Source organism: Ursus americanus, chromosome 22, assembly GCF_024610735.1.
Source record: "Ursus americanus isolate L20-20 chromosome 22, mUrsAme1.1.p, whole genome shotgun sequence".
Classification (NCBI taxonomy): domain Eukaryota; kingdom Metazoa; phylum Chordata; class Mammalia; order Carnivora; family Ursidae; genus Ursus; species Ursus americanus.
In genome coordinates this window covers 13263584-13274368 of record NC_142148.1, presented here as the reverse complement: position 1 = coordinate 13274368, position 10785 = coordinate 13263584, and the positions used below count along the sequence as shown (strand labels likewise).

Below are 10785 nucleotides of genomic sequence, written 5' to 3'. Positions count from 1 at the left end.
GGGGGCTGCAGCTGAAAACTTAAAGGGGTAGAAGGAATAGATATTGTTTTTCCCCTACATTAACTCGATTATATCAGCAAAGGCCCTATTTCCAAATAAGGTTCTGGGTGGATATTAACTTTGGGGGACACTATTCAACCCAGTCCGAGTGTGACAGTATTTTTTTAAAGATTTTATTTGTTTAATTTTTATTTTATTTTATTTATTATTATTTTTAAAGATTTTATTTATTTATTTGACAGAGGGGGAGACAGCCAGCGAGAGAGGGAACACAAGCAGGGGGAGTGGGAGAGGAAGAAGCAGGTTCCCAGCAGAGGAGCCTGATGTGGGGCTTGATCCCAGAACGCTGGGATCACACCCTGAGCCAAAGGCAGTTACCTAACGACTGCGCCACCCAGGCGCCCCAGTATTTATTTTAATTTTTAAAAAAGATTTTATTTATTTATTTGACAGAGAGACCACACAAGCAGGGGGAGCAGCAGGCAGAGGGAGAGGGAGAAGCAGGCTCCCCGCGGAGCATAGAGCCTGTCTCAGGACTAGATCCCAGGGCCCTGGGATCATGACCTGAGCTGAAGGCAGATACTCGACTGACTGAGCCACCCAGGCATCCCAAGATTTTATTTTCACGTTATCTCTCCACCAAACACAGGGCTTGAACTCATGACCCCAGAGATCAAGAGTCCTGTGCTCTACCAACTGAGCCAGCCAGGCGCCCTGAGTGTGACAGTATTAATTCTCATTCTGTTGTCCTAAAACTCTAGCTTCTGCTCCATGGTCTGTTTGCACGTGTGTGTGTGGAAGGGCAGAGCTGAGATGTTATTGTTACTGAACTCTAGAAAGTACAATTCATTCCTGGGCAGCAGAAATAGTTGTCTGCCTGGTATATGAGAGGGTGTGCAGCAAGATTACATTGTGATGGGGGGGCGCCTGGGTGGCTTAGTCAAGCGCAGCTGACTCTTGATTTCGGCGCAAGTCGTGATCTCCGGTTACTGGAATCGAGCCCCGAGTCGGGCTCCACGCTCAGCAGAGAGTCTGCTTGAAGATCCTCTCTCCCTCTCCCTTTGCCCCTCTCCCGGCTCTTGCACACTCTCTCTCCTCTCTAAAATTAAAAACAAATACATAAATAAATCTTTTTTAAAAAAGAAGATTATGTTGTGATGACTGTTGATTCTAAAATCTGAGCAAACAGCATCCACGATACAATTATGTCAAGTCTCCAGCAGCATCTTGATTTTCCTCCAGGAAAACTCCCCTTTCTCCCTGTCAACCCATGCAGTTAGGAGGAGCCAACGCCACTCTCTGGCTTGACAAGTGGGCATGGGACCAGGCATCCCTGCTCCATCAGAACATTCTGCCATCCTGACCACAGTGATTGGTTTAGGAGATGAGCCTGTGACCCCAGTCGAGCCCATCAGAACCTTTGAGATTCAGTCCTGGGCTTCTGCTGGAGTCCTTAGCAGTGAGCTCCCTTTTGCATGGGTTACCAGACTGAATAGAAAGCTGGAGCTCCCAGGGTCCCCCGGGGAGTGATAGGCTCCCTGGTATGAAGTCACAGCAAAGGAAATCGGGGCCAAGGGATGGACGAAACAGATTCCCAATGATTTTGTCTGGGCTCCTAGATCCAGCAGTACTTGAACTCAGTCCTAAATCTGACACAGAAGGATAAGCCAAAGAACACTCTTGGAACCCAGCTTGAGTTGAGTTTCTGTCACTTGCAACTCAAAGAGTCCTGACTAACTGAACATCCCCTCAGCTTCCTTGGATTTCCAGTCAGTGGCTTGAGGGTGAATGAGAAGAGAGGGTACGCTAGTGAACTGTGGCAAAGGAAGGGGCCCTTTCCGGTTATCTGAGTCTACGGTGGCTGCGCCTTGCTAATTTGTACAACGCTGGTAACGTGCAGATGATTCTTGCCCACAGACATGCAAATGAATTTTGTCAGGTAGAGACCCAATTGCGGGGCCTTCTATGGAAGAGATGGTTCCGAGCACTGCGTGTTGCCCTGGGGACACTGACCTGTGTTGTGTTTATTAGCAATTCCATCTCAGCATTCCTGAGTGCCTAAATGTACTAGTCTGTGGATTCTCCTTTGATTCCGTATTAATATCTTACTCGCTCCTTTATTTATTTATTTACTTACTTACTTACTTACTTACTTACTTACTTATAAAAAGATTTTATTTGAGAGAGCACAAGGACGGGGAGGGAGATGGGAAGGGGACGAGGGACAAACAGAGGCACAGGGACAAGCAGACTCCGCACTGAGCGTGGAGCTCAACTCCAGGCTCAATCTCATGACCCTGAGGTCATGACCTGAGCCGAAATCAAGAGTCTGACGCTTAACAGACTGAGCCCCCCATGGGTGCTATTTTAGATAAGGTCGTGGAGAAGACTTCTCTGAGAAGGTGGCATTTAAGCAAGGGTGTTTGTTCTTGGTTTTCTCATCTATAAAACAGCTTCTAGGCTCTCCAGGACTTATTTCCAATGAGTTTATTGATTCTTCTTTCAATTGAAAGAATAGCTCTGCACTGATCCCATTGACAGTTTCTCTTTACAGTCATTTTTGTGTGACCAATAACAATAATTCAGAAGCCAGCTGACAAGGACCAAGCTTTGTTCGTTTGGCCCGCCCACCATCCATTGCGCCCTCCCGTGGTAATGACACCCCAGTGTTCTGTTGGGGAGTCAGCCCTTCTCCACTCTTGGTCCGTGTGGTTTGGGAAGACTCTTCCTATCCCCAGAATCCAGGAGTGGGCATAGGACACAAGCCTGATCAATGAAAGCATCGTCCCTTGGGCTGAAGTGATTGGCTTGGAGTGATTCAGGCTGAGCCAATGAGAGCCCTTCTCAGAAGTTTTCTTGGAACTTTTGTCAAAGGGGTTTCGTCTTTCCATCGGGGTTACGAGGCTGGTGGGAAGGAACCAGAAACAGCACGTGGAGAAAGCTACAGGAGGGTGAAACCAGCATGGAGAAAAAGACCTAAGAGGAGAAGAGAGTGGATGCTGACGACCGTGAGCCCCTGGTTGCGACTCCGCGTCACATCTCCCCAGCTTTTTGTTTAAGCTTGTTTGGGTTGGGCTTATATTACTTACGAATGAGACTCCTGACTGTTAGAAACCTCAAGTCGTTATGGCAAAATGCTAACTGCTTCTAAGATATGATCAGTTTACCTAGATTACCTCTGTAATTATTTTGTTATTGCTTAGTGATTGATAGCCTGGAGCCAGTCTTTGCAATCAGAGAGAACTGAATTCGAATTAAATCTCCACTACTTACTATATGGGTGAGCTCGGGGAAGAGTGGTCAAGCCGACGGAACTGTTCCCTTAGTATCTCCAGGAGCAATGTCTGGAGTCACAAGCAGGATAAAATATTGCCATGCGTGTTGTCTAGTGGGGGAGTTAACTTTTTCTTTTTTTAAAATTACTTTTATTTTTTTTAAAGATTTTTCATTTATTCATTTGAGAGAGAGAAAACAAGAAGTGGGAGAGGGAGAGGCAGGCTCCCCACTGAGCTGGGAGCCCAACGCGGGGCTCGATCCCAGGACCCGGAGATCATGACCTCGGCCAAAGGCAGACACCCAACCATTTGAGCCACCCAGGCGTCCCGGGAGTTAACTTTTTCTGAATCTCAATTTCCTCGGCTGTCAAATGGGCATAAACATAGTATCTGCTTTTCCATATTGCTGTATGAGATAGTCCTATCTTGTTATTATTACTTTTTGCTGTAGACGTGGTCAGGAACGCTCGCAGACTTAGCCTCCCTTTCTGTAAGCTGGAGCTGGCTTCAGTTATTTATACGCCGTATTTACTGACCACCTGTATGCCTGTCAACCCGGAGTAAAGGAGACGTGTGTTCAAATCCCAGCTCTGCCCCTGCTCAGTCCTGGCCGAGTGGCTCAAGCCTCTGAGGCTTAATCTCAGGGAAGAGAGATGATAAAACCTACGTCAAAGTGAAAACAAAAGGAGAGAAAAACAAGTGAAAGGGAATTAAAAGCATAAGGAACAGGTTAAAGAGGAGAAGGGCAAACAAATGACAAGCGTGTCGTAGGTATTTCATGGCTGTTGGTCCCCCCGCCCCGTCCCCTCTCGGGAACACACCCCAGAGCCACGCTTTGTGTTTGCGATGTTCTTCCTCTATGACTTGGCTGAGCTGAACTCGTGCTGCTTCCTTTCTCCTTAAATATCCTTTCCTCTGGACAGGATGTTCCCGAAGGAGGGCTCGAGGCAGAACATCTCCGCTAACTTGAGTTTGCTATTTCCAGCCTACGTTTGTTCCTGGACAAATCCACCACGGACAGAGTACCCTCCTCAGGTTGGACATTTCTTGCACGAGGCCCCAGGGTTTTGTGGGACCTAAAAGCTTCGTTTCACTACCGTCTGAGCCTTAAACCCTGGTGTCCATCTGGGGGAGGGGGCCTCCTCCAGGGTAAAGAGCTCTAAACTGCAGAAGGTCGGGCGTGGTGAATGTATTTTCTGCATTCTTTTTGGCTGCACATAGGGGAAAAAAACACCACAATAACAAAAACCGCACACACACACACACACACACACACACACACACACACACTTCTCAGCACTGTCCCTCCAGGGGACTGAGACGTTTGGGTATTTATCCGCTGACTCCTATATCCCATCAGTTGAGGATGAGCCCTGGTGGCATCAAATCCCTGGCACTTTTCTAGGCTGTTCTGCAGCTGGTGCTGGGAGACCCCGGTATGTGAGGGAGAGGGTGAGGAACATTCTGGCGCCGTCTGCCATGGTGGTAGCTGACCTTGGAGGTGGGTCGGGGGAGTTGGGATGGGGCGCCGGGAGCATCAGCCACAAAGAGAATGCATACATTGGCCTGTGGAACTGGGGAGACAGGGGAACGTCTGGTTTCGGGCAGTGCTGAGTCAAGGAGCTCAGATCGTGCCAACAGGACCCGGCTTCTCCCAGCCTTTAGTTCCTCCGACGCAGTGTTGGCTTTATTCCCCACAGCGGCTCCTGGCAGATCCAGGCGTCACCCTCCCTATCCCGGAACCCCAGCAGGACAGAATGTTTCTTTCCGAACACCCGGGCTGACTCTCGCGGCCTGACTCGAGTGACAAGCCCGGCCCTCCGCTGTGTCCGGGAGCCACGGCGCTCGGAGGAGCCAGACCTGAGTCGTGCGCAGCGGTGTGCTGATAAATGTCTACCAACTGGCTTTTCGGGAAGGTAAAAGCTTTGATTCTTGGTGTTTGCTGGTTTCTGCCTTGGCAATACTCCCCCCGTAGCCAATTCCAGTGACCGACGTGATGTCACCTGGCTTCCCAAACTCTTGTCTTGTCACCAGCTCCAGCGTGCCGCTGGCTCTCGCGCTTCCCCTGAGCTCAGGCACTCAAGCCACACCCCGTGCCTTTCCCACAGATGACAGTGGGAAAGCAGTGGTTCCTTAAAGGGACATCAGGGCATTGTTAGGAGGGTGAGAATGAAGAGATGCTCGAAAGGCAAAAACAGCAGGTGTGCACCGAACATTCTAGGTTGCTCCACATTTGCAGCCTCAATGCTGAGTAAGAAATGACCTCAATATCCTGCAATCATCGGCGACGAGGGACACCCGGCTGGCTCAGTCGGTGGAGCCGTTCACGGAGTTAAAAATCCGAAATGCTTCCTGTGGCCTGCAAGGCCCTGCATGGCCTGGCCCTCAGCCAGTCTTCTCCTGCCCATGCTTCCCTTGGGTTCCGTGCCTTCTTTCACTTCCTCAAAGTTGCACCAAGGCCTCTCCGGTCTTACCCTGGGTTAGTCAGAGACTTTCAGTTACGAGAGACAGAAAACCAATTCACACGGGCCTTGATCTAAAGGAGCACGTTGGCTCGGGCACCTGCAAAGTTCCAGAAGGGGATGAGGAGTGGATGGCTCTAGTCTCCACTGGTTGTCTCTGGTCTCTGCTGTTTTTGTTTTTGTTTTTCCTTTTTTTTTTTAAAGACTTTTATTTATTTATTCGATAGAGAGAGAGAGAGAGAGAAGCAGAGGGAGAGGGAGAAGCAGACTCCCCACTGAGCAGGGAGCCCAATGTGGGACTCGACCCCAGGACCCTGGGATCATGACCTGAGCCGAAGGCAGACACTTAACCGACTGAGTCACCCAGGTGCCCCTAGTCTCTACTGTCTTATCTTCATTCTCGGTCTCTCCCAATGGAAAGGGAAGTTGTCTCTAATCTTGTGCCCTAATTAGGACCCTACTGGAAAGAGTATTCTCACTTCCTCCCAACGGCTCTAGAAAAGGCCCTGTGGATGACACTCTTTGAATCAGCTGAGGTCAGGTGACCATCCCCAAACCAATCACTGTGCCCAGTCCTGCAAGATGCGCTGATTAGGCAATCCTGGGTCCCGTGTCTCATCTTCCTCCCCCCGTCCCCCCAGTACAGGAGGCAGGATCCGCCCCACATGATACTCAAATAGGGCAGTCAGGGAGTTCCCCCAATGGAAACCAAGGCACTGTTACCGTAGAAGGAAAATGGCTGCTGGTGAGCCACACAACAGTGGTCCGTGGCAAGCCCTTCGTACCTATAGATCCCTCTGCCTGTGACGCCCTTCCCCCACTTTCCACCCTTGACAACAAGGCTGTTCTTCAGAGTTTTGGTAGAAGAGACAAAAGACTGAAAATGGCACACATGTCTATGAGCATAAGAGACTGGCAAGAATAGTGGTTTTCAAAATGTGTTTTTAACAATTTTATTTATTTATTTATTTATTTGACAGAAAGAGAGAGAGAGCCAGCGAGAGAGGGGAACACAAGCAGGGGGAGTGGGAGAGGAAGAAACTCAAAATGTGTTTTTAAGATCAGATGCAGCACCTGGGAATTTGTCGGAAATGCAAATTCTCAGGCCCCACCCTTGATCTATTGGCTGGGTCCCCCATCTGTGTTTTCACAAGGCCTCCAGGTGATGCTGCTGAACGTGGAAGCTTGAGGAGCTCCGGGTGAGGCTGCAGAAACCCTATTCCTGGAGGCTGAGACTTTGAAGAACAAGTTGTCATTCGTTACAAAGCAGCAATCGTTTTTCTGGTGTCCAGCTTTATCATTCCGATTGTTTTGTGCCATGGCTCCTGAGGCTTCCGTGGCACAACAGGTGGGTTCTGTTAGCATCCGCTCAACACTCTTCTCTCTTGCCTAGAGGCTGGAGCTACAGATGGGCTTGTCCAGCCCCTTTCCCTTTGGAGCTATGTGAGAGGAAGCCTGGGGAGGGGATACTGGAGAAGATCTGATTCCCCTTCCTAAACATAAACAGGGACAAACGCAACGAGAAAGGCCTTTTTTCCTTCCCCGTTGTTCTCGTCTGGAGCATGGATGTGAAGCTTGTGGGTGCATAGCCGCCGTGCAACCAGGAGATGAAAACCTGTGTGCTAAGGTGGGTGCAGCAGGGAAGTAAAAGGAACCAGAAACATGGCTGGACACCGGCCTTGGGCCGCCCCCTCCTGACTTCTTGTCTTGGGAGAAAAATAACTCTCTTTTGTTTAGGCCACTGTATGTTGGGCTGCCTGTTACTTGCCACCAAATGCATTCCTTTTTTTTTTTTTTTTTTAAGATTTTATGTATTTAGGGGCACCTGGGTAGTACAGTCGTTAAGTGTCTGCCTTTGGCTCAGGGCGTGATCCTGGTGTTCCGGGATCGAGTCCTGCGTTGGGCTCCTCCGCTGGGAGCCTGCTTCTTCCTCTCCCACTCCCCCTGCTGTGTTCCTCTCTTGCTGGCTGTCTCTCTGTCACATAAATACATAAAATCTTAAAAAAAAAAAAGATTTTATGTATTTATGTGACAGAGAAAGAGAGAGGGCACAGGCAGGGAGAGTGGGAGTGGGAGAGGCAGGCTCCCTGCTGCGGGGCTCGATCCCAGGACCCTGGGATCATGACCTGAGCCGAAGGCAGCCCCCACCAAATGCATTCCTAATACACGTACACAGTGAGGTCTATAGACTTTTCAGATCCTGTTTGAGATCTTAAGAATAAAAGAGACAACTATATTGACTCCAAAATATAAAAAGAAAAACATAAAATAAAAATTAATATGACTGTAAGACATGATATTATAGTAGCATTATTAATTGCAAAAATGCAAAGTGATGTATGTGTGGCAATTGCCAAAAAGCCTTGGGCCACAGCAAATTCAATGAATAATAATCTAATAACTTAAATTACAAAACTACTGTCAAAATTTTCTATGACAAAAAATGACATTAATGCAGGATATGGGTACATTAGAAAATCTCTCATAAGACACGGGGTGGGACTTTTTTCATTGTCAAACGTTAAGTGTGCTTTTCGGGATCGTTGTAGGGCATCGCTAGAGTCTGAAAACGTCTATAATACTTTATTTATTTATTTATTTATTTATTTATTTATTTATTTATTTTAAGATTTTATTTATTTATTCGACAGAGACAGAGACAGCCAGCGAGAGAGGGAACACAAGCAGGGGGAGTGGGAGAGGAAGGAGCAGGCTCACAGTGGAGGAGTCTGATGTGGGGCTCGATCCCATAACGCCGGGATCACGCCCTGAGCCGAAGGCAGACGCTTAACCACTGTGCCACCCAGGCGCCCCCCATCTATTATACTTTAAACCAATTAAATGCCCAAGCTCCTAAGATGAGAACAGTGCAAAATGAGCTTTAGGAGCAGGTGAATGGAGCGATTACTTTTTTGTTTGAAACGTTGACCCTCCTGGGTAGTTACTGTGAATTGTCCCATAGCGGTTCACTCCGTCCTCCAGGTTATTACGTTTCTGTCATTTTGCATCGCCGTCACTCATAGCCAAAATGAATCATGACTGATCGATAGCTTTGTTTGATTTTTAAATTACATGCATGTGAACAAAATATTTTATCGATAGTGGAGGTGGTTACACACCTGGATACAATTGCCCCCACTCATAGAATTGTTCACTTAAAATGGGGTAAATTACATGGTGTGTAAATCACATCTCGAAGAAAGCAGGGTAGAAACAGAAAAAAAAGAACATTTAAAAAATGTAAAGAAAAAAAATCTATGTGTATTAGGATTCTCCAAAGAAACAGAATCAATAGATGTGTGTGTGTATTACTATATTATAGCACATGTATATAATCTCTTTTTATAAGGAATTGGCTCACACAATATGGGACTTTGGCAAACCCGAAATCTGCAGAGCCAATGACCTTGTTCAAGTCCAAATACCAGCAGGCTGTGGCAGACCGGGAGAAGGTGATGTCCTAGCTCAAAGGCCATTCAGGAGCAAGTCAATCTTCTATTTTATACAGACCGTCAACTGATTGGATGCGGCCCACCACATTGTGGAGGCAATCTGCTTGACTCAATCTACTGATTCAAATGTTAATCGTCTCTAAAAACATGCTCACAGAAACAAACAGAATAATACAGATATCTGGGTACCCCGTGGCTCAGTCAAGTTGATACACAAAATTAACTCTCACGCCATGTATGTATTACATTAATACAAAAGGGAAGCCAAAAAGGAAGCTCTTTGCATGATATGCCTGTAAGCTTACTTTTCTTTTGTCACCGAAAAAGTTATCCATGTGTATGGAAAACATTCAAACTGTAACAAAATGTTGTGTAATTAAAAATAAAAGTCCTAGGGGCACCCGGCTGGCTCAGTCAGTGGAGCGTGCACCTCTTAATCTCAGGGTTGTGAGTTTGAGCCCCACCTTGGGTGTAGAGATCATGAAAAATAAAATCTTAAAAATAAATAAACAAATGAAAATAACGATAAATAAATAAAGTCCTAGACCCTCTGACCAGAGTCATTCACCATGCCTGATTTCTTGTGTGTCCTTTTGAAATATATTATGCTTGTACAAGCATAACTCTGTGTGTGTGCATGTGTGTGTGTGTGTGTATTTTGGGGATATTAAACCAATGTGTAAAAATAATTGGTCCTAGAACAAGACACTCCATAGCCCAACACCCAGAGCCCAGCCTGGAGGACATAGGTAATAGAGTTCCTTGCAAAGTGTAGAAAGCCTTCTCCTTCCTTCTCTGATAACAAGGTCATGCATGAGGCTCAGAGCCCTTGTGGGAAAGGGAGGCGTGATTTAGAACAGCAGACTTCGAACCAGGGTGCAGGTGCCCCTAGGGAACCCCAAGAGAGTTTAAGGGAATCAGTTTTTAGCTCCTCTGCTTCCTTTTATATGTTTCTTGCCAGATTGTCTTTCCCACCGCCCTCTGCCCAGCAGCCCCCTGTCTTTTTACAAAGGAGAGTCATACTTCTCTCCTTTCTTTTGTTTTTTTAAAAGATTTTGTTTTTAGGGGTGTCTGGCCAGCTCAGTCAGTGGAGCATGGGACTCTTGATCTCGGGGTCGTGAGTTTGAGCCCCACACTGGAAGTAGAGATTACTTAAATAAATTTTAAAAGTATATATTTGAAGATTTTATTGGCAAAGAGGACCAAATAAAATTTCCATTCTATTGTTCATGGCTTTTTAAAAATAGATGATGGTGGGGCGCCTGGGTGGCGCAGTCGTTGGGCGTCTGCCTTCGGCTCAGGGCGTGATCCCAGCGTTCTGGGATCGAGCCCCACGTCAGGCGCCTCCGCTGGGAGCCTGCTTCTTCCTCTCCCACTCCCCCTGCTTGTGTTCCCTCTCTCGCTGGCTGTCTCTCTCTGTCAAATAAATGAATGGAATCTTTAAAAAAATAAAAAATAAAAATAAATAAAAATAGATGATGGTGGAGAATGAACTATTACAGTATTGATATTCTGCGGGGAAAATTGCAGAGTGAAGAAACTGTTTTAAGATGTCAATATTTATGATGTGCAAACATTACATCTTTTCAGCTACTT

At 47.0% G+C, this 10785-nt stretch overlaps 1 long non-coding RNA gene across 2 annotated transcripts; it reads left to right on the top strand.

Moving 5' to 3' along the window:
• Positions 1-4978: 4978 nt before the first annotated feature.
• LOC123797043 (uncharacterized) lies at positions 4979-9734 on the top strand. Of its 2 annotated transcripts, none has more exons than XR_006780870.2 (3): positions 4979-5191; positions 6892-7085; positions 9087-9734. It is a non-coding gene; the product is annotated as an uncharacterized LOC123797043 (long non-coding RNA). The 2 variants fall into 2 exon arrangements; XR_006780871.2 differs by having other exon boundaries at positions 6892-7364.
• The last annotated feature ends 1051 nt before the right edge of the window (positions 9735-10785 follow it).